The 24,462-nt window shown below is 38.6% G+C and overlaps 1 pseudogene; it reads left to right on the top strand.

The window, feature by feature from the left end:
• Window positions 1–18,247: 18,247 nt before the first annotated feature.
• LOC101544244 (60S ribosomal protein L9-like) lies at window positions 18,248–23,206 on the top strand (annotated as a pseudogene).
• The last annotated feature ends 1,256 nt before the right edge of the window (window positions 23,207–24,462 follow it).

Consider the following 24,462-nt stretch of genomic DNA (forward strand, 5'->3'; position numbering starts at 1 on the left):
AGAGGCGCGGGAATGGGGGGAGAATTAAAATTTTAAAAATTATGTACTTGGAAGAGCGGGACACTTGGGGAGTCTCAGGCAGATACCAGCACATGCTCCGCCGAGATTCGACCTGGGTGGCCACACTCTTGTGCGGCCGCATCGCTGCAGATCAACCAGAACTCGGAGGAACTACTTTTGGTTCCAGAAACTGCTTGCAGCCATGTCTCTAGACTGTGAACTAAGCCATAGACCGAGGACAGGAAATATCTCTTTTTCTTGTCGGGCGGTGTGGTGTCAGCCATAATATGAGGACTATTTATTAAGCAGGCATGAACTTGGTGGTGCGGGAAGGAGGGGAAAAAAAATCCTATGTACTCGACAGTGGAACTTCATATCTCTCCAGTCTCAGCAATGGAAAACTAATTATCAAATGCTTCATTGGCAGTAGGGCTGTTTTTCTTGGGGGAAAACTCCAACAATAGTGAGTTTTGTGTTGAATTATGGAAAGTAATCAAGGTAAAGAGAAAATGAAGTGAAATTTATCAATTACGCAGGCGGGGATGGGGGTGGGGGGCAGGTGTTGGGAGGTAGACTGGGGTCTTTGGTGGTGGAATATGGGCACGGGTGAAGGGACAGGTGTTTGAGTAGTGTATAACTGAGACATAAGTCTGAGAACTTTGTAACTTTCCACATGGTGATTCAATAAAATAAATTAAAAAAAAACTCATAGGAATCTTGATATGTCCTCATCCACCATTTTCTCAAGGTCAATTTTTCTCAGAATGACTAAAATAATTTCTTAAACTCACTGTCACTATCACTGTCATCCCGTTGCTCATCGATTTTTTTCAAGCAGGCACCAGTAACGTGTCTCATGGTGAGACTTATTGTTACTGTTTTTGGCATAACAAATATGCCACGGGTAGCTTGCCAGGTTCTGCTGTGTGGGTGAGATACTCTCGGCAGCTTGCCGGGCTCTCCGAGAGGGGCAGAGGAATCAAACATGGGTCGGCTGCATGAAAGGCGAATGCCCTTCTGCTGTGCTATTGCTCCAGCCCGTCATAAACTCAGTATATTATTATAAACTACATTATTTCTCATCATTCTCTAAACTCCATTCTTTTTTTTTTTTAGCTTTTTGGGTCATACCTGGCGATGCACAGGGGTTACTCCTGGCTCATACACTCAGGAACTACTCCTGGCGGTGCTGGGGAGACCATATGGGATGCCAGGGATCGAACCCAGGTCGGCTGCGTGTGAGGCAAACGCCCTACCCGCTGTGCTATCACTTCGGCCCCTCTAAACTCCATTCTTAATTCCTTTCTAGCACTTTTGGATTGACATTATTCACCATTATTTCTATAAAGTGTCATATATTTATCTGAACACTCAACCAAGAATTAATAATGTCCCTGGGATACTTTACAGAAGCAAACATAAAACCGCTTTGGAGGTATATGCCTTCATCCCTGTGTTAGAGGATTTTAGTAGAAGTTGCTGAAGATGAGGTCACAAACCAAGTTTACAATACAGAGTAGGAAATAAGCTCTACATAGAATACAATTAACCTTCCACAAGAACTAGAAGAATGAAACTCCAAATCTTCAAGTAACAGAAAGCTACAATGAAAAAAATAAGTATGTTTAATAAGCATAGTTTAAAATGCAAAGGAAAGCATTAAAATTAGAATATACTAAAAAGGAAAGACCAAACATGGTTGCAGACAAATCAAATAGACATCTAGTAATGACTATAGCTGTCAAAGCAAAAGCGCCAATGAATTATTTAAGGAAATACTTAATACAGCATAGCATTTATGAGTTGTGTTTATTACTTGCTGTTTTTAGTAATCCCCGAAGTGGCTACTTTTGCCACCTTCTGCCCCTTTCAAGTCCATATTGTATGAGTATAATAAAGGTATAAAGATGATTTAAAATAGAGCATGTTATTAATATTTAATTTAATTTTGGAGTGTGGGGTCACACCTGGTGTTGCTCAGGGCTTACTTCTGGCTCTGAGTTTAGGATTACTCCTGGTGGGGTTCAAGGGACCATATGGGTTTCTGGAGAATTGAACTTGGGTCAATCACATGAAAAACAAGTACCCTATTCACTGTACTACCTCTCCAGTCCTCTGCTATTCATATTGTAAAGCATGGTTTCATAGCTCTTATCATCCAGACACCAAAAGATATGTGGTTTTGGGCTGGGAGAATTAGTTTTCCACCCATGGGTTCTATCAGCCTGAAAAACCTATAGAAATTTATGCTTCAAGTTGTAGCATGACTGGGTTATTTAAATTACATTATAAAGACCTATGATTATTGGTGAACCTGTAATAAAAGAATGATGAAGGACATTTGATCTGCTCTGTGTCTAACATTATGAAATTTAGAGAAGAGACTGAGGTTCCAGGTGCTATATCTCATTCAACTAGAACAGTATTATTTGGAGATATTTTTGAGAAAGGGCCCTAGCTGTTTCACATATTTCACATGGGCACTTCACAGATTTTTGTGCAGCACATGTGTAAGAAATTGACTTTTCCTCAGAGGATGCACACAATTCTCTTCAAAACCTTACCATCAGTATACAGCTCTGAATAAAGCACCACATTTTACTTGTCATTCTTAGAGGTGGACTATCTAATTATAATGGTTAGTAACATAGAGTTAGTTAGAGTACTGTGGCAAAATATTTCACCTGGAATATATAAAGAAAAGATTTTAAGTGCTGAGAATAAAATAAGCATATTCAATGTTAGGGATAATAGCAATATCAGAAAAGTGAAAAAAGAAATACCAGTGAAGAGGCAGTGCATAATGATATACTATCTAAGAAATTTCTAGCATTGAAACAAGAGCATTAATAATGAGTTGAAAGTACAATGGATTTAAGACAAAACATAATTAAAATATATAATAGACACATTATAATGAAACTTAAAATAAAGAAAGAACACAGAGTTCACAGTTGGATTTTCTTTTTTTTTTTTTTTTTTTTTTTTTTTTTTGCTTTTTGGGTCACACCCAGCAATGCTCAGGGGTTACTCCTGGCTTTGCACTCAGGAATTACTCCTGGCGGTGCTTGGGGGACCATATGGGATGCCGGGGATCGAACCCGGGTCGGCCGCGTGCAAGGCAAACGCCCTACCCGCTGTGCTATCGCTCCGGCCCCACACAGTTGGATTTTCAAAGTCAATTGAAATCTAAGGAGGTGGCTCAGTAGTAAAGCATGACTCGTAAGTATGAGGACAAGGATTCTATCCCTATTACCACAGAAAACAATACTAAAACAAAAACAAGTGAAGTCTAAAGCTAGTAGAATAATATGTTCAAAATGTGGACAGAAAATAATTCTTAGATATGATTATTATATTATGGTATTATTCAATAGAGTGTACACAAGATATTTTCAGATATATAAGAAGGAGTGAAACAAATATAGAAAATAATAATTACTTCAAGAACTTGTAAAGACCATGTTTTAGCAAAAAAGGAAATTAAACTCAAGGAAATGGGAAACAAAAAAGTTATGATGATCCAAGACATTGGTAAAATGTTAATTAACTCTAAACAAATACAGACAGCATAAAACAATAATGATGTTGAAGATAAATAAGGGGGACTTAAAGGTAAGGTAGATGCTAGATATTGGGAAAAATTAATGTTTGGTGATAATACAATGGGTAGACACTTGTCTTACACAAAACCCACTGGTTTTTATCCCTGGCAACAGATAAGGTCAGCCGAGCCCTGCTAGAAGTGATCCCTGAGCACAGAGCCAGGAGTCAGCCCTAAGCACTGTTGGGTGTGGCCCAAAGATTCCCCTACCAAAAAATGTTAAAATTGAAGTATATTTTAAAGTTAAAATATTCTAAGTGTTCAGTTAAATGTAAAAACAGAGATTAATTGTAGAAATTTGTTAAGTCAAATATACACTTAATGCACAATCATTAAAACTAGCAACAGATGATTTAGCTTTCAAACCAGTATAAAGAAAAAATTCCACAATTCAGGGATTAGGGATGTAGTTCAGTAGAAGAGTATCCCCATTACATGTGTGAGTCCATTGGTTCAATAACCAACATCATAAACAAAATCCTGAGAAAAAGATAAACCTAGATTGTAAAAAACTAAAGCTCGCCAAGGGGTGTGAGCACTCTCGGACTCTCTGGGCGGCTGTCTCACCACCCGCATTCGGTGTTCTGGAACCGCTGTGTATGGGCTGGATCAGGACGGCCGTTGGCCAAGGACAGGCGAAGGAAGAACGAGGACCAAGCTGGTTGCTGATTAGTTACTGTTTATTCAATCTTCCATCTTTCTCATCTCCAGCACTCCCAGCTCCATCCTCTCTCTGGATCTACTGCAGCCTTCTGGCTTCTCTTATCTCTCTCCTCCATTTTTCCTCTCTTGCCCTTGCCCCCAGGTTACACACTGCCAGGTAGCAAAATCAACATAAGAAAGCCCTTCCTGAGGGCAGCCAGGTTCAAAGGGAACACTACCTAAGGGCATTCCAAAGCCCTTCCTGACTCTTAAGGTGTTTTTCTCCTTTCCTTAGTCCAAACATCTTAATACTAGTTATTTTTGTATGGGCATAGCAAGAGATACATTGAGGCTTGTAAGGCAGCTCTCCTGGCAACATCTTGCCACAGACTCAGACTACAGCACTCAGGCCAAATTAATCATTCCTAACCCTAGCAGGGTCCAAATCTAGTTAGCACTGTTTGGATCATGACAGCATTTGTCCATGATCAAACTCTTAACTTACAGTTAAGCATTAGGTACTTTGGCCAGGCCCATCTCGATGCCAGGGTAGCACACAACTCATCACTTGCCCTGGGTCCATCTCGTTCCTCGGCGGGACCCTGCTTTTGGGGGTGCTAGGAAGTAAGGGCAGCTGAGGCTTAGGTTGAGAGAACAGATGCCCAAGAGGAAAATATCATGTAGTGTCAAATAACTCCCAGGTTACAAAAACATAGCATTTGCTGAGTCTTCCTGTGTCCATACAAAAAGGACATGGCTCTGAATAAATATGCAAAGGACTCAAGGAGAAGAGAAAAACAATATTTACAAGTCAACAGAACACTAAGAAAGAAACTACAAATAAACAAAGAGGAATGGGAGTACTGTAGTGGGAGTAACCTAATAAACCTAAACTACCTGAGGCTATGTTATCCTACACTTAGATAATTCAATAGACAGGAAGGAAGGAAAAAGGGATAAATAAATTGATAGTTTTAAAATACAAAACTCAAAGCAATAGGGTAGAAGTAAATAGAAACATTTTATTTATTTATTTATTTATTTGGGCTGGAGCACAGCAGTTGGGCGTTTGCCTTTCACGCGGCCGACCCGAGTTCAATTCCTCCGCCCCTCTCAGAGAGCCCGGCAAGCTACCGAGAGTATCGAGCCCGTGCAGCAGAGCCTGGCAAGCTACCCGTGCGTATTGGATATGCCAAAAACTGTAACAATAAGTCTCTCAATGAGACACGTTACTGGTGCCCACTCGAACAAATCGATGAGCAATGGGATGACAGTGATAGTGACAGTGATCTATTTATTTATTTATTTATTTATTTATTGCTTTTTGGGTCACACCCCACCATGCACAGGGGTTACTGCTGGCTCTGCACTCAGGAATTACTAGTGGTGCTTGGGGGACCATATGGGATGCTGAGAATCAAACTTGGGTTGGCCACATGCAAGGCAAACGCCCTACCCACTGTGCTATCACTCCAGCCCCCAGAAACATTTTAATATTATAAGAGATATGAACAATTTAATAGCTAAAAGCAGAGATTTGGGGGTTAGATATTTTTAATGCAGCTCTGTAGTATTTAAAAAAGATTTACCTAAAACTTAATGCAGATTGCATAAAATTTAAGAAAGTATGATATAGGCTGTACTTATTAAAAGAAAATTGACACAAAGATGCTAATAACGAACAAGAATTGAAAGCATTGATTACATGATGCACCTAATGTTATCCATGGCACTGGCCTACATAAGAGCAATCTCAGAGCACCACTGTTGTTTGAGCTCCCAAATAACACAACAGTGGTGTGTCTCTGCCACACTAAGATCAACGGTTCAAGCACCACAACTAAAAGTGTGCAACCCATCACAAGTACTGTAACAAAATTGTAAAAGCACCAAAAGGTGGAACTTAATGGAATAATAAGCATTTTAGGGATGTTCAACTTCTGCAAAGATTGGGAAAATTTAAATGATGCTGGTGACATACTGTAATGATATTAGCAAAATTAGCAAAAATTAGTGTAAGCAAAAATTAAGTCTGATTACTCCAAGTGGTAGTGATATTGTGGGAACATTGCTGATGGGACCATAAATAGGAGAATTACCGCGAAGAACAATTTGGTAATGTCATATTAAAATGGTAATGCACAAACCCTAGACATAGTTATTTTATTTTTAAGAATGTACTAAGGGGCCTAGGGTGCAGAAAGTCACAGCTTTTTATATCTTAGAGAAATTCTAACACACACATACAAAGAAACCATTCTAAAATACTGGGATATATGAAGAATTTTAGAATTTGTCCTTCTGGTCCTATTCCATTTGGAAGAAATTGAAACTAGTAAATTGGGCTCATTTGGCTTTTTATAGAAGATGCACAAAGTATTGGGCTTAGGCATGAGGTGCAGTGGCAGAGGCCTTACACGTGAAAGCCCTGGGCTCCATCCCTGGTGTGGAAGTAAGCCAGAGTGTACTTAAGCGAGTACCACCCCATTTTAAATGAGAGTGCCCTGCAGGAAGTTATGCAACAAGCAGGAAAATTATTAGTATGGGACACACATCAAAAATCAGATGGGCCGGTCATGTAATGCCGGTCATGTAATGCGATTCAGAGACGACCGTTGGACTAGAGCTGTTGCAGACTGGATTCCACGGAACGTCAGAAGACCTCGTGGCCGCCCACCAACTAGATGGTCAGATTTCTTCGTCAAATCTCTGAGTGAACGATTTGAGGCTCTTTCTGTTCCTGGAGCTAGCAGGTATCATTGGGCTACACTAGCTGTCGACAGGGGCAAATGGAGATGTTACTGGCGCCCGCTCGAGCAAATCGAAGATCAACAGGACTACAAGTGATACAAGTGATGGGAGACACCCGGCCCAGGATGGTCCTGTGTAAATGCCACAAATGTGACGCACTGAGAAAAGCCCCTAGGAAATGAGACTCACCATTTAGTCCAGACCGGGCACAATCCATACCAAGCAAAGGCAAATTATTCTTCCTGGGAGCTTCTTTTTTATTGTTTGGGGCTGCACCTGGTCATGCTTAGAGGTCATTCCCGGCTCTGTACTCAGGAATTACTCCTGGTGGTGCTCTGGGGATCATGTGGGATGCGGGAGGTCCAACTCGAGTTAGCTGCGTTCAAGGCAAGAGCCCCACCCGCTGTATTATTGCTCCAGCCCCAAGGGAGCTCCTTTAGAGACTGACTTCTCCGTGCCCTCGTAGTGTATGTGACCCTATAACATTTATCCCATTATAGAGAAATGAGTTTTTTTTTTCTCTAACATATCTTTTCTCTCCTTCAAAGCACAGCTTCCCTAGAACGGGGATCACATGCTATTTTTATACATTCAGAGCCTACAAGTGCTCAATAAACGTTTGCTGTGTGAAAAATAATTTAATCAAGCTAGGTTTTTTAGATTTGAGGTTTTAGCATGCCACTGGACTGTTCATGACCTGATTTTTTTCTTTCTCAGTGAAAGGTTTTATCTATCAAAGGCTTATATACATATATATAAAAGAATTCGTTGGCAGAACCTATCTTCTGTTTTATTAAAAAGTCTACTTTATAATGCTGGCGCCTCATATCAGTCCCAGTTAACTCAATGTCTTCATCTACAGGGAAATTAGAGTAAAGAGGGTCATAGATCTTGTTCTGGTAAAATGTAAATTTATCCAGTCAACATTGAAGAAACCCTAAAACACTTGGATTTTGCATCTTTCCCTCATGTAGAGATATGTGGGGTACGCTCATTTAACCTCTTCCTATTCTTTTGGTTGTGTCTTCGTGGAGCAGCTGATTTTGCTAATTATCATCAAACATTCATTGTAAAGCTACATTGTATGGGGCCTGATGAGAGTTTCTAAGGTATGTGGACTGATGAATTGGCCTTATGAACAGAAGTAAGATTTTTCACAACGTTTAAATCATTAGTGTCATTAATTGAACCCAAGAAAAAAATCAAGGGGCTTCACAAGCAGATTTATAAATTTTATTCCTTCTGCTTTTTAATTATACTGACATTTTAATTGCATTATAATTACACTTTAATCACATGTATTTGTGTAAATTAAAAAATAATTATAGCTCTGCAGCACTATGGGAAACTAATTTATGCGTATAGACCTTTAAAGATGTACACATGGAAAATGATTTCATACTTATCACCATGTTAGACATTTTATAATTGTCCTTGCAGACAAGGCTTATAGCTAACTAGATTGATGTGTCTTCCTGTTCTTTTTGTGATTGAGAAAGTAAGACATAGCTAAAGTTTAAGTTCAGGGTAATAGTTCAGATTCATGGTACTTCTCGATTCGAGAGTCCTTTAAATTATACATATACAGATATGTGTATGTCTATTAGGAAATACCACTTCTGACTACTAGCATATAGGAGTAATAACTGGTACATTTTGCTGAAATCTTTTATATATTTTAAGTATATATGTATGGAGTGTGTACATATATATTTTTTTCTATAACCCTAAGACATTTCTTAATCCCTGAGACATTTTTTTACAATTTATTTATTTATTTTTTAATTTAAATTTATTTATTTATTTATTTATTTATTTTTTAAATTTATTTATTTTTAATTAGAGAATCACCGTGAGGGTACAGTTACAGATGTATACACTTTTGTGCTTATACTTCCCTCATACAAAGTTTGGGAACCCATCCCTTCACCAGTGCCCATTCTCCACCACCCGTAAACCCAGTGTCCCTCCCACCCTCCCCAATCCCATCTCCCCCCCACCCCACCCTGCCACTGTGGCAAGGCATTCCCTTCTGTTTTCTCTCTCTAATTAGCTGTTGTGGTTTGCAATAAAGGTGTTGAGTGGCCGCTGTGCTCAGTCTCTAGCCCTCATTCAGCCCGCAACTCCCTTCCCCCACATGGCCTTCGACTACAATGTAGTTGGTGATCGCTTCTCTGAGTTGACCTTTCCCCGGAACGTGAGGCCAGCCTCGAAGCCATGGAGTCAACCTCCTGCTACTTATTTCTACAGTTCTTGGGTGTTAGTCTCCCACTCTGTTATTCTATATACCATAGATGAGTGCAATCTTTCTATGTCTGTCTCTCTCTTTCTGACTCATTTCACTCAGCATGAAACTTTTCATGCCCATCCACTTAACTACAAAATTCTTGACCTCCTTTTTTCTAACAGCTGCATAGTATTCCATTGTATAGATGTACCAAAGTTTCCTCAACCAGTCATCCGTTCTGGGGCATTCGGGTTTTTTCCAGATTCTGGCTATTGTAAACAGTGCTGTGAATCACCATGAGGGTACACTTACAGATGTATACACTTTTGTGCTTATGCTTCCTTCATACAAAGTTCGGGAACCCATCCCTTCACCAGTGCCCATTCTCCACCACCAGTAAACCCAGCATCCCTCCCACCCTCCCCAATCCCATCTCCCCCCACCCCACCCTGCCACTGTGGCAGGGCATTCCCATCTGTTCTCTCTCTCTAATTAGCTGTTGTGTTTTGCAATAAAGGTGTTGAGTGGCCACTGTGCTCAGTCTCTAACCCTCATTCAGCCCGCAATTCCCTTCCCCCACATGGCCTTCGACTGCATTAAAGTTGGTGATCCCTTCTCTGAGTTGCCCTTTCCCCAGAATGTGAGGCCAGCCTCCAAGCCATGGAGTCAACCTCCTGGTACTTATTTCTACAATTCTTGGGTGTTAGTCTCCCACTCTGTTATTCTATATACCATAGATGTGTGCAATCTTTCTATGTCTGTCTCTCTCTTTCTGACTCATTTCACTCAGCATGAAACTTTTCATGCCGATCCACTTAAATACAAAATTCATGACCTCCTTTTTTTCTAACAGCTGCATAGTATTCCATTGTATATATGTACCAAAGTTTCCTCAACCAGTCATCCGTTCTAGGGCATTCGGGTTTTTTCCAGATTCTGGCTATTGTAAACAGTGCTACGATGAACATACATGTGCAGATGTCGTTTTGATTATACTTTTTTGCCTCTCTGGGATATATTCCCAGCAGTGGTATTGCTGGGTCAAATGGGAGCTCAATATCTATTTTTTTGAGAATCGTCCATATTGTTTTCCAGAAGGGCCGAACCAGTCGGCATTCCCACCAGCAGTGTAGAGGGGTCCCTTTCTCCCCACACCCACGCCAACACTGGTTGCTTTTGTTCTTTTGGATGTGTGCTAGTCTCTGTGGTGTGAGGTGGTATCTCATGGTTGTTTTGATCTGCATCTCTCTGATGATTAATGATGTAGAGCACTTTTTCATGTGCCTTTTGGCCATTCGTATTTCTTCCTTGGGAAAGTTTCTGTTCATTTCTTCGCCCCATTTTTTGATGGGGTTGGATGTTTTCTTCTTGTAGAGTTCAACCAGTGCTTTATATACCATTGATATTAACCCCTTATCTGATGGGTATTGTGTAAATATCCTTTCCCATTCTGTGGATAGTTTTTGTATTATGGTCACTGTATCTTTTGCGGTGCAGAAACTTTTTAGTTTAACGTAGTCCCATTTGTTGATCTCTGTTTTTACTAGATTGCTTAGTTCCGTGTCACCTTTGAAGATACCTTTATCTTCAATATCGTGGAGGGTTTTGCCGACCTTGTCTTCAATGTAGCTTATGGTTTGTGGTCTAATGTTGAGGTCTTTAATCCATTTTGATCTGACTTTTGTGCATGGTGTCAGGTCAAGGTCTAAGCCCATTTTTTTGCATGTGGTTGTCCAGTTGTGCCAGCACCATTTGTTAAAGAGACTTTCCTTGCTCCACTTCACATCTCTTGCTCCCTTATTGAAGATTAGATGATCATACATTTGGGGTTGTGTGTAGGGATATTCCACCCTGTTCCATTGGTCTACGGCTCTGCCTTTGTTCCAGTACCATGCTGTTTTAATTGTTATTGCTTTGTAGTAAAGTTTGAGGTTGGGGAGGGTGATGCCTCCCATATCTTTTTCCCAAGAATTGTTTTAGCTATCCTTGGACGTTTGTTGTTTCATATGAATTTTAAGATTGTTTGATCCATTTCTTTGAAGAATGTCATGGGTATCCTTATAGGGATCCTGTTGAATCTGTATAATGCTTTGGGGAGTATTGCCATTTTGACAACATTGGTTCTCCCTATCCACGAGCAGGGTATATGTTTCCATTTCCTCATGTCTTCTTTGATTTCATGGAGTAGCGTTTTGTAGTTTTCTTTGTAGAGGTCTTTTACTTCCTTGGTTAAGGTGATTCCGAGGTACTTGATTTTCTGGGGCACGATTGTGAATGGGATTGCTTTTTTCATGTCCCTTTCCTCTGCCTTATTGTTTGTATACAGGAAGGCCATGGATTTTTGGGTGTTGATTTTGTAGCCTGCAACTTTACTGTATAAATCTATTGTTTCTAAGAGTTTCTTATTAGAGGCTTTAGGCTTCTCTAGATATAGTGTCATATCGTCTGCAAATAGTGAGAGTTTGATTTCTTCCTTTCCTATCTGGATGCCCTTAATCTCTTTTTCTTGTCTAATAGCTATCGCAAGTACTTCCAGTACTATATTGAAGAGGAGTGGTGAGAGTGGGCATCCTTGTCTTGTGCCTGATCTTAGAGGAAAGGCCCTTATTTTTTCCCCATTGAGGATAATGCTTGCCATCGGCTTGTGATAGATGGCTTTGACTATCTTGAGGAAAGTTCCTCCAAACCCCATTTTGGCGAGGGTTTTCATCATGAAGGGATGTTGGATCTTGTCAAATGCTTTCTCTGCATCTATTGATATGATCATATGGTTTTTATTTTTACTTTTGTTGATATGGTGGATTATGTTGATTGATTTCCGAATGTTAAACCATCCTTACATCCCCGGGATGAATCTCACTTGGTCGTGATGTATGATCTTTTTGATGAGTTGTTGGATCCTATTTGCTAGCATTTTGCTGAGGATCTTCGCATCGGTGTTCATCAGGGATATTGGTCTGTAATTTTCTTTCTTAGTGGTGTCTTTGTTTGCTTTTGGTATTAGGGAGATGTGTGCTTCATAGAAACTGTTTGGGAGAGTTCCTGTTTTTTTAATTTCCTGGAAAAGTTTGAGGAAAACAGGCAACAGTTCTTCTTTAAATGTTTGGAAGAATTCGCCAGTGAAACCATCTAACCCTGAGACATTTTTGTACTCTGTATGTGGATGGTACAAGAATGAGACACTAAATTAGAGTGATAGAACTAATTCCCTTTTGGGGCGAGGGTACCAGGGATCAAACTCAGGCACTTGTAGATGTAAGAAAAGTATAATACTAAGCTATATCCCAGGCCCCAGAATGAAAGATATTATTGTTGTTGTTGTGTAGGGGTTGGTATCTGACTGTTCTCAGTGCTTGCTCAGGGATCACTCCTGGTGGACTTGGGGGACCATATAAAGTGACAGGGAATCAAACTCAGGTCAGCAAGGGCATACTCACTGGCTTATGAACTAAAAACATTTTAACAGTATTCTTGAAACAGGTTCACATAGCAAAGCATATGCATGTGGGGATATAACTCATTGAACAAAGTTATTGGATGCCTATTGTCTGTCTGACACTACTAAAGTTTGATCTCACCCAATTTTGTAGGTGTCCATTAACCCAAAAGTGCTTTAAAGTTTTCAGCTTTTGCTTCTATCTTTTTATATAATGTCTTAGCTTTCACTGGAAAAATTGAACATTACTTAATTCTGTAAACTTGTGGCTTGATCTTAATTGCTGTTTTTTTGCTGCTATTATAGTATGTCACTCTCTTCATCTGTCAATATGCCAGTGAGTACTTGGTGGCAGGTGTATTTTTTTTTACTCTTTTAAAAATTTTATTTTTATAAAGTTGGTCATAATAATTCATTACATTTAATATTCAAACACCAATCCCACCACCATTTCACCTTCCCACTACCATACTTTGAATGTTACCACCCCAAATCCCAAACCATGTCCCCAAAAGCGAACCAAAATAATTAATTTTGTATTGCTTGTTATGAATAATGTGCTAAAAATGGTTCAATAAAGTTTCTTTAGAGGAAAGTGTGTGAAGATTGTTATATTTCATTCTGGAACTACCAAGCTCTTGTATAAGGAATTACTAACATGTTTGTTAAAGGTTGAGTCTTGCATGCTTATGTGTATGTGTGTGTGGCCCTTCTACTTTAAACCCCATCAAATGTGGTGTGCTCCTCTTGGCACATCAGTGGTATAGATATTGAAAGGTCATATGTATCAGAATACACAATGATTTTATTACTATGACTTTATAGCATAAAGTAAATATGGGGAATATAATATTTCCTATCTATTATTTGAAATATTTATCAGATTACCATGGCTATTCAGACTTGTATGGTCCCATACATACATTAGCAGATTTGTTTTGTGACCCTATAGAATATGGGTCACATTAAATAGAAAAATGCTATTTAAATTTTAATATTGGTTGTATAGAATCTGTATAATACTTTTGGGAAGTTTAGTGTTTATTTTAACAATATTAATCTAATCTATAAATTTGCAGTATTTTCAATTTTCTTATATTTGCTTTAATTTCTCCTATTTCTTTTAATATTGGCTTATAGTTTTGAGTATAGAGTCCTTTCACCTCATTTGTTAAATTTATTTATGGATACTTTATATTTTGGGACACAAGTTTAAGTGGAGTTTTGAAAACAATATTTCTCTGGGTCATTGTTTGCTTATAGAAATGTATGTCTTTTAGTGGGTTGATTTTGAAGCCTGCTCCTTTATTAAATTGTGGTTTCTAATATATTTTGTGTGTGTGCATTTGGAATAGTTAGGATATTCTATATATATTGTAATATAATCTTCAAGTAGTGATAGTTGAACCTTTGATAATCTTTTTTTTTTGCCTAAGTGTTGTGGATAAGACTTCCAATTCAATCTAATTCATCTTGAGAAAGGGCAAATATTATTTGTTGCAGAAAACAGTTTTAATAAAATGTTACTTTAGAAAATTTTATCCAGATAATTTTTCAAAACTCCACTTAAAATTGTGCCCCCCAAATCACCTTCTTAGAAATAAATTTAACAAGAATGTGAAAAGATTGTATACCCCAAATTATAAGCCACTATTGAAGAACAAATACGTACTATGTGCCATAAAATAAAAAGAAACATAAAAATATTATAGTTTTGCTGGTGAGGTTCTTTTAAGTTAGCTAGCAATAACTGATAGTCATTCAAAAAGGCAAAAAAATTATAATGAGCAATATGATACTAATTCCAGACTACAAATCAATATAAGATGAGTTGAAGAAGGTAATAGGTACCATTAAGTATCCTTCTTGACATTTTCGTTGCCATCCTTTAACAGATTAAACACAAAATGAAGGTTATACAAAATAAAGGTTATATTTTGCCTAATCCTTCCAAATTTGATTTTAAAAATAAAATTGTAAACTATTGTTATCATTTTATCCACAAAATTTTAAGTTATTCTTTCAACTCAGAAATTGGACCAAAATTTAACCTATTGTAAATATTTTCTAAGACTGTAAAAAATAGATTATACTATAGTTCATGATAAAAATGCTAATAGCTTTAAAGAATTTACTGTGTCAAAACTGTTTATCTTCTACCTTAGATTTATCTTATTTATCTTCATAGATCTCCATGAAGAAAATGATAAAGTTCTCTCTTGCTTTCCAGAGTATTCTATGCTACAGGCTTTTCTCTGTCTCATCTCTGCTCTGTCTGTCTGTCTCTCTCTTTCTCTCTCTGTCTCCCTCCCTCTCTCTCTCTATCTCTCTCTCTCTCACACACACACACACAAACACACATACACACACACACTCATACACACACCCCACATACACCTTCCACAGAATCACTGGAGCCAGAAAAAATGTACTGAAAGAACACTGAGTTGGGCTAAAATCTGAAATACAAATAAAGAAAGGTCAAGGATTAATTACTCCAGAGATAAGACATGATTACTAAGTAAGAGTATAAGAGATACAGCTCAGGGGTAGGGTATGAGCATCATCAGAGTCAAAACAGAATAAGGGCAACTAGTTTGTCAATTTGAGAAGAGACTGTACATTAAATAAACAACTGTGAGCTAATATAGGGCTTTTCATTATTATTTAAAATTTTTATTAGTTATCATGAATTACAAAGTTATTTATGACTGGTTTGTGAATTACAGTTATTCTTTTTTTTATTTAGTTTTTTATTTTCATGGAATTGCTCACAATAATTATATTCAATATTCCAACACCAATCCCACCACCATTATTTTGAATATTCCCACCAGCACCCAACCCTGCCTCAAAGGCAGATCCTAGATACTTTATTTTGCATTGCCTATGATGAATAATCCTCTAAAACTGAACCACAGAAAGTTTCCTTAGAGGGAAGAGTGTTGTATCTCACCCTGGAGACATTGGGCTCTTGAATACGAGAATACTAACATGTTCTTTACAGGTGAGGCTCACGTACTTCTTGTAGCTCGTTAATGCAGGACCACGCTGGGGTTCAAACTCACAGCCTCTCACATGTAAGGCTGGCACCTGACCACTGAGTAACATCCAGGGACCCCCCTCCCCCAGACAGCCTAAGATTTGGAGCCTAAGTCTTTTTTTTTTAAATTTTTATTAAATCACCATGTGGAAAGTTACAAAGTTCTCAGGTTTATATGTCAATTATACAATATTCAAACACCCATCCCTTCACCAGTGCCCATATTCCACCACCAGAAACCCCAGTATACCCCCCGCCCCCACCCCGTACCCCCTACTGTATAACTAATGAATTTCACTTCATTTTTTCTTTACCTTGATTACATTTCATAATTCAACACAAAACTCACTATAGTTGACATAACTCTCTCTCTCTTTTTTTTTCTTTTTCCTTTTCCCTTTTTTTTTTCTTTTTCCCCCTCATCCCCCTTCCTGCGCCTCATAGTATGGTGTATGCCACGCCGCGTTGGCCAGCGTGGGGCTTTTGCTTAGTTCACAGTCCAGAGGTGGCTGCTACATTAAAAACCTTCAATATTTCAACAAAAACTTACTGTTATTATTTGGAGTTTCCCCCCTAAGTGAGACCTGTTCAAATGGAACCGTTATGTGAATTACAGTTATTCTTGACTGGTTTTCAGGCATACAATTTCCCAACACCAATCTCTTCACCAGTGTCCACTCCCCTCCATCAATTTCCTGTTTCCCTCCCACCTACACTTAACAGCAAGATTTTTTTCTTTTTTTGGTCACACCCAGCGATGCACAGGGGTTACTCCTGGCTCTGCACTCAGGAATTCCTCCTGGTGGTGCTTAGGGGACCATATGGGATGCTGGGATTCAAACCTGGGTTGGCTGCTTGCAAGGCAAACGCCCTCCCTGCTGTGCTATCGCACCAGCCCCAAGGCTTTTCTTTTTTTAAGTGAATAAGTTTTCAAGAAATATTTACTTTGAGAGAAAGAGAAAAAGGTGGAGAGAGAGGGAGAGAGAGAAAGAAGGAGGGAAAGTGAGGGAGGGGAGGGAGGAGATTGTGGAACATTATATAACTGAAACCCAATCATGAACAATCTTATAACTGTATGTCACTGTGATTAAATAAAAATTTTTTTTGAGTGTTTATTTTGGGACTGAAGCAATAGCATAACAGGTAGGCCAGTGCCTTTGATAGAGTCAACTTGAGTTCTATTCCAGCAACCCATATAGTCCCCAGATCCCGCCAGGAGTGATGCCTGAGTGCAGAGCCAGAAGTAAGCTCTGAGCACAGCCCCAAAATAAACAAACAAAAATGTGTTTACTTTTGGGAGCTCTAACCTGAGAAATTCTTCTCTCTTGGGAGTATGAACAGCCTTTAGTACTTTTAGTACACGCAATGCAGTGGTAATATTTGCTATTAGTACACACTTTTAGTACACGCAATGCAGTGGTAATATTTGCTATTATATGTAGCCTGAAATATAAAAGGACCATGTGTATATCATGAGCTCTAGGACTAGAAGTAGATAAAACAAGATGATAAAAGATTTTCTTCAGCAAAAGCAAATTTACATGTTCATGCTAAAAAAACATTAATTTTTTTATCAAGAGTGGGATAACTTGTATGATCTTCAGTAGACAGTCATTTATTCATCTGAGAAAGAGATGTTTCAGAATCTATACTCTACTCTGATTACGCAGTTTTGAGTTTTTCCATTTTTACTCTATGGACTGTGTTGGAGGGATATTTGTCCTTTGGTAGTGATTGTGGAGTCATAACATCCTCTAAAGAGGCTTAAAATTGGGACAGGTGTGCAATTCAGTGGTAGAGCACATGCCTTATATGTCTAGGGGCTTGAAAACTCAAAAGAAACAAAAAAAGGAAAACAAGTATGGTGTTATTCTTTTAGTTGACAAACCAATAAGACTATTTACAGTCACAGAAAAAGGAGTAGGGAGCATGATTTTATATTAGGTTAAACTCACATCATTAAGATGTAATAAAAGTACTATTGGAAAGTACAAAATAAATATATCTAAGAATATTTTATTCTCAAAATGCTACTGCTAAATATTTTCATTGTTTATGTAATATGATATCACCGCATAGAATATTATTGAATTATGAATTTTTTACTCTTGAATATTCATTTGTGATATGATTTTTCAACTCTACTATCAGAAGTTTGACTCCTATGTTACTAAGTGGAAATTCTAGATGTAGCACTGTGCCTTTGTTCCTTAAAAATTGTCACCAGATATTAAAGAAAGTAATATATACTCTGCTAGTCTCTAGGTATCAGTAATATGTGTATATATATATATATATGCACACATATATAAGTTCTTTTTACTTACAAACTGAGATTTTTAAGCACATGATCTCTAATATCACAAAAGTTAATGATAAGAGAAATGACTGATTATTATTTGATCATAAGACTTATAAAATATAAAGATAGTGGGTCTAATTATGGATCTTGATGGAGTTTAAGGAATTTGCTCCGGTGACCAGGGAACTCTGAGCAACCTAGATTGAGAACACTACTTTGAAACACTCTTCTAGAAAGTAATAATGGTCTCAGTGGTCAAGTCACAGGCGGCCCTGGAAGCATTTACCTGCTCTTCTCATAGTGTCATGTCCATTTTCCAAGTTTTTACTTTTACTGGAACCTTCTTTCCTTTGGTCACTATAGGCATGTACAGAGGCCACAGGTAATCAACGTAAGGGTGTTGATTTGTTCTATTGCCACGCATAGCACATGGGCTGGCTCCTTACTGAGCAGCAGTGCCTTTAACTAGAATGTGAAAACTATGTGTTTGCTTCCCCCTTCACTCGTCTGATTACTCTTAACATCTGTTTTCTTATATCTCTGAAGAAGTAACAATCCCAAACTGTGGAAAAGTCACAAATCTACAGGGAGGACTATTACTCAGATGATGCTCCAGGACATCTGTAGAGGCAGAAATTGAGGCCCAAAGAAATTAGAAAATGTAACCAAGGCCACACAACAAACAACAACAACAAAAATGCAGCACAGCTGCCCAGAACCTGAATATGGAATCTTTCCCCCCATTTTGGTAGCAGCAAATATTTCAGGATCCCTTAAAAGCATTTAAATGATTCCTGTTCCCAGAAACATGTCCTTTGTACCTCATTCACCCTCACCCCCACCCCCACTCCCCCCACCCCATGGGTCATGCTATTCAGGCTGGTTCTCTTGCTCCTGGTAGTGATCATGTGAATTATTCTTGAAGGCTTGAACATAACAAATAGCTCATCTGCTTGAACTTTGGGTCACTGAATATAAAGCAATTTTCAACGAAGGGTTGTGGTGACTCTAAGTCTCTGTGGGAATGTAGGAGCTCACAATTCTTTATTCTCAGCTTCCTCAAACAAAGACCCAAGGAGTCATCCTTATTACTTTTCCGAGGTAGGGGGAGGGTTGAGGTCATGAAAAGGTTGCTTAGTTTACAGTCTCATCCCATCTCCCTCCTGCTATTGACAAGTCATCTGGATGGTTTATAGATTGCCTCCTCCCTCGAAGATCTCTTTGCTGATGTTTTGAGACATTTATCCAATCTCAAGAAACTCATGGGGCCTGATTTCAACTTTGAATTATATATTATCCATATCTGGAATGAAATGGGCAATTTTAGTGGAAAAAAATCAATCAGGCTAGGGATTAGGAAAGGGTTTGATTTATGTATTTGTGAAAATCATCTATATATTGATGTAAATGGATATAATTCTGTGAATTTAACAGTATTGTAACCTGCATATGATTTTTTACCACCACCCTAATAATCTATTTTAAAAATACTTTTGATGAAATAACTCACTGTGCATATATTTAATAATGCACTCAGCATTTAGCCAGGAGAAATATCAGAAGGCTGTTGGAAAATTAATCTTTTTTTAATAAGAACAAAAATTCCAGGAAAAGGGGCTCAGTTCTTGAAATAAATTACAGTAACTTCAGAAAGGAAAATAAGAATCTCTTGAAAGCTACATTTGCTGACCTAGTGATTTTTTTCCTATATTTTTATACTTCAGGTGTTATGCTCAGAAAAAAAAAATTGTTGAGGGGATAGGTTGAGACAATTGGTGAGAATTGGGAATTTGCAAGATTTTTTTTATGTCTTCTGCACAGGGAGTTTATATGTATGTAAGTAGACCTGGTAGTGAATAACTCTAATATTTAAATTTAATTGTAATCTTTTGAACAAGTAGTTAAACTAAACTGGAAGATAGGTTACAGGCATAAAAACAATGGATTTATTTTTAAAAACAAACAAGTAAATAAACAACATACTATAATAAGTAGTAAATAATTTTCTCTCTACCTGAAGAAATGATGCTATTATTGCTTGGAATAATTCCAAGAATAATGTATATAGAATTCTTGGAATCCAAGCTCCCTGGGACAAGATTTTCAAAGGTTGCATTAGCCATGCAGTGAACAGGATAGTATATTTGGGTATAGGCTTCAGGTAAAAATCCTGTTGTGTCTGTTTCAATTACCCTATGCATCAGTGCTTATAATTGTTAAGGGCACGAACTGCCCATGGCTATTTTAAATCCACTTACTCTCTTTTGAGAATGATGGCCATTTATCTGACATTTTGATTCATGGATAAATTCTCTATGCCCCTGAAATCCAAATAAATATTAGTTTTCACTCATGTGCTTCCATATCTACTGCACAGTTGGGAAGGGCTCATTTGCATTTTGCTGCCCTGAAAGGGTTAATGGTTTATTTTCAAAGGTTAATTGCTGACACACAACTTACAAACTAGCTGTCCAAGATTTTTTCCCCCCTCATTTCTCAAATACTCACTTTAGTTTTGGTCTTTTTAATTCACTACTGAAAATCAGTTGCCTCTAGGAATTTCAATATTACATTACAGTATAACAAACTATCCAATATCACTAATGGCCTATTTAGGAATGAAATGCTTTTTTTCTGGTTTTAAGCAATTTCTAATTTTGACGGGGATCAGACACCATCTAGAAGGACAGAGTTAATAGCTCCCTGAAGGGACACATCACTAGCCAGGTCATAAAAATCATGCATGGCTTGCTCTTTCAGCCATAAGGCAAGAAAACATATACATCTATTTCTTCCCTGCTTTACGTTGTGATCTGAAGATCATTAAAAAATTACAGTTCTTATATTATTATTACCTTTATTTTTTAAGATGTTTCTGAAATCTGAGTACTTAGCTATTAATAGCTCTCTGGTATGTATCTATTTATATCCTTTCCCCAAGAATTTATTCTCTATAATGTCTTCTTTCAAGTTCAAATCCAAAACAAAAGGCAAGTGTTGGGATGAATTTAACACACCATTTGAGACTATGTCATGGGAATCTATTGTCTGGAAAAATTCAGGGACAGGAACTAGTTAGTGCAGAAAGAAATTACTCACTATATTTGCTTTGGCTTCTCAGATCCATCAGATTTGTGGGATAATAGCTTTAATCCTTGTGATAAAACACAGCAATCCTTTCCTATTTCTATATCGTAAATGTACCCCAGTTTGACTAAGACACAATCAATCTAGACCCTATGCATTTGCTCTGTCATCGTAAAGTGTACTGGGATAATGAGCACCTCAGGGATGGATGAAGCAGAAGCAGAGGAGAAAATAGGAATGGAATCCCACCTAGAAATCAGATGATTAGAAACTGGAAAACAAATGAGCATAAGGAGAAGCCAGACAGTGAGGAGCAGAAGGTAGCACTGGGAGAGCGGAAGATCGTATAGAATTGATTTAGGGTTGGTAAGATGGTCTTTTCTGAGGAAGAGGGAGGGCTTGTGACTAGGTGGCTGCAGAGAAGCATCTTGGATTCAGATTACCTGAAACCTAAGCAGTTTCAGAGAGTTTAACTTTCCCTCAAGGGGAAAGAAAGTGATGTTTGTAGAGTGGCTTACTAATGGATCAGGTGCTTTACAAATCTCATTTAATTCTGCTCAGCTTTCCTATGAAGGAAATTATAATCAAAAAAGTTAACATCCTTGGCATATGCTACAGACCATTTTGTACCTTACACAGCTACTAGGGGTGTGTGTGTGTTTTACGTTGCTTCATCATACTAATCCTTTATTATTTCTTGTTTGAGATTTTTAAACTTGAAGAATTATTGTAGTATACGTTCTCTAGGTTTTAGGTGGACATTGGAAGTGACCATATGCATCTTTTCTCTGATTTACAACATCCTCTTAGCCCCAACACCAATACTGCAAGAAAACAGACTCAAAGTTAAGGATAACTTACTTAAGGATGTACAGTTAATAAAGCTGGAATTTAAGCCTAAATCTATCTAATCATATCCTAGACATTTTGTCTTGCCATGATGCTTCCTCAAAGAGTGGGATGAAGAACCATCAGTTAATGTGTGAGAAGTCATAGCTGATGGTAAGCAGGGTACCTGTCATTTTCTAGATAGTTCAAGTCTTGATTAAAACCTTTCACCAGGAAGTCTAAGTAATAGTCAAAGGAAGTTCTTGGAATAAAGCTTTCTATGACAAATGAGAGGAGAAAGGGAAGAAGTGTGTGGATGATTAGCTGATAAATAATCTTACACACAAAAACAAAGACTCCTAAACTTTCACCCTTTGAATGACAGGAAACTTACAGGATATAGAAACCTTGGAAAATGTGGTTTTATTCTGCATCTCACATTCTGCATCCCTCTGGGCTTCATGACTCCCATACAATGAGCCTAGTTCTGTTTCATGATTATCTCCAAATGTGAGGAGGTCTGCACCTCAGGAGAGGAGGCATTTGGGACTCACAAATGTCCTGGGTCTGCACCCAGCTCTCCATTTTTGGAGATAAAGCCTGAAGAAGGAAACGGTCAAAGGTGGCAAAAGTCAGGGACTCAGTAGTAGATTCTTATAGTCATCCTTCCCTCACTAGGGATTCCTGTGGGATTAAAAAAAAGTTTCACTCTTCGCCTCATCTACTGGAGGATGAAGACCATATCAGCAACCAGACCGACATTCCTGAGAATGTGGACATCTCGTTCAAGGGCCACACGGTCATCGTGAAGGACCCCCGAGGCACCGTGTGGAGGAACTTCACCATATCAACGTGGAAGAAGAAGAGGTGCCGGGTTGATAAATAGTGGGGGAGTTGAAAGGAACTGGCTACAGTCTGAACCATCTGCAGTCACGTGCAGAACATGATCAAGGGGGTCACACTGGGCTTCCGCTACAAGATGAGGTCTGTGTATGCCCATTTCACTATCAACGTGGGTAATTCAGGAGAATGGATCGCTTGTTGAAATCTGAAATTTCTTGCATGAAAAATATATCCACAAGGTTCTTATGAGGTCAGGTGTTGCTTGTTCTGTCTTTCAGGCCCGGGAAGATGAGTTGATTCTTGAAGGAAATGACATTGAACCTGTATCAAACTCAGCTGCTTTGATTTAGGAAGCCACAACGGTGAAAAACAAGGATATCCGAAAGTTTTTGGATGGTATCTATGTTTCTGAAAAAGGAACTGTACAGCAGGCCGATGAATAAGATCTAAGTTTTATTCAGAATCACTGTCATCCTGTTGCTCATCGATTTGTTTGAGCGGGCACCAGTAACGTCTTTCATTGTGAGACTTGTTACTGTTTTTGGCATATCCAATACACACGGGTAGCTTACCAGGCTCTGCCGTGCGGGCGAGATACTCTCGGTAGCTTGCCGGGATCTCCAAGAGGGGTGGAGGAATTGAACACTGAACGGCTGCATGAAAGGCGAACGCCCTACCGCTGTGCTATCACTCCAGCCCTTATTCAGAATAAAACACAATATACAGTATGATTCTTCACAACTATTTGTGATAATGAAAGGCAATAAAACAGTATGACTACCATCTTTATTTATTTTTTAATAGCAAACTTCATTTTTATTTATTTATTTTAGATTTATTTATTTTTAAATTAGTGAGTCACAGTGAGGGTACAGTTACAGATTTATACATTTTCGTGCTCATGTTTCCCTCATACAAAGTTCGAGAACCCATCCCTTCACCAGTGCCCATTCTCCACCACAAATAAACCCAGCATCCCTCCCATCCCCTCAATCCCATCTCCCCCCACCCCACCCTGCCACTGTGGCAGGGTATTCCCTTTTGTTCTCTCTCTCTCTAAATAGGTGTTGTGGTTTGCAATAAAGGTGTTGAGTGGCCATTGTGTTCAGTCTCTAGTCTACATTCAGCACGCATCACCCTTACCCCACGTGGCCTCCAACCACATTTTACTTGGTGTTCCCTTCTCTATCTGAGCTGCCCTCTCCCAAGAATGTGAGGCCAGCTTCCAAGCCATGGAGTCAACCTCCTGCTACTTATTTCTACTATTCTAGGGTGTTAGTATGACTACCATCTTTAAAAACAGTTTCGAAATGTGCGGCCCCTCCATTGCTGAACACCCATGATCCCAGAGGCCATCTAACTACTTTTGGCACCAGCAGTTTCTTGCAGAAATGCCTCCAGACTGTGAACTAAGCCACAGCCCCATGCTTCCCCAGGAGGGGAAAGGTTTTTATCTCTTGGCTTTTCCTTTCGGAAGGGGGGTGAGGGGAAGGTGTGGCGACCGCCATCTTATAAGGCCCACTGAAGAGAGGTACGAATTTGCAATGATGCAATTTTTGGCAGAAACTTCCCTGGACTTAGTTACTAAAATATAGAAACCCAAAACCTAATATCTCTTCATTCTCAGCAATGGAAAACAAATTATCAAATGCTGCCTTTTCAGCAGGTTCGAGTTTTGGGGGAAAACTATAAATAATAA

This window comes from Sorex araneus, chromosome 4, assembly GCF_027595985.1.
Source record: "Sorex araneus isolate mSorAra2 chromosome 4, mSorAra2.pri, whole genome shotgun sequence".
NCBI classification, from domain to species: Eukaryota; Metazoa; Chordata; class Mammalia; order Eulipotyphla; family Soricidae; genus Sorex; species Sorex araneus.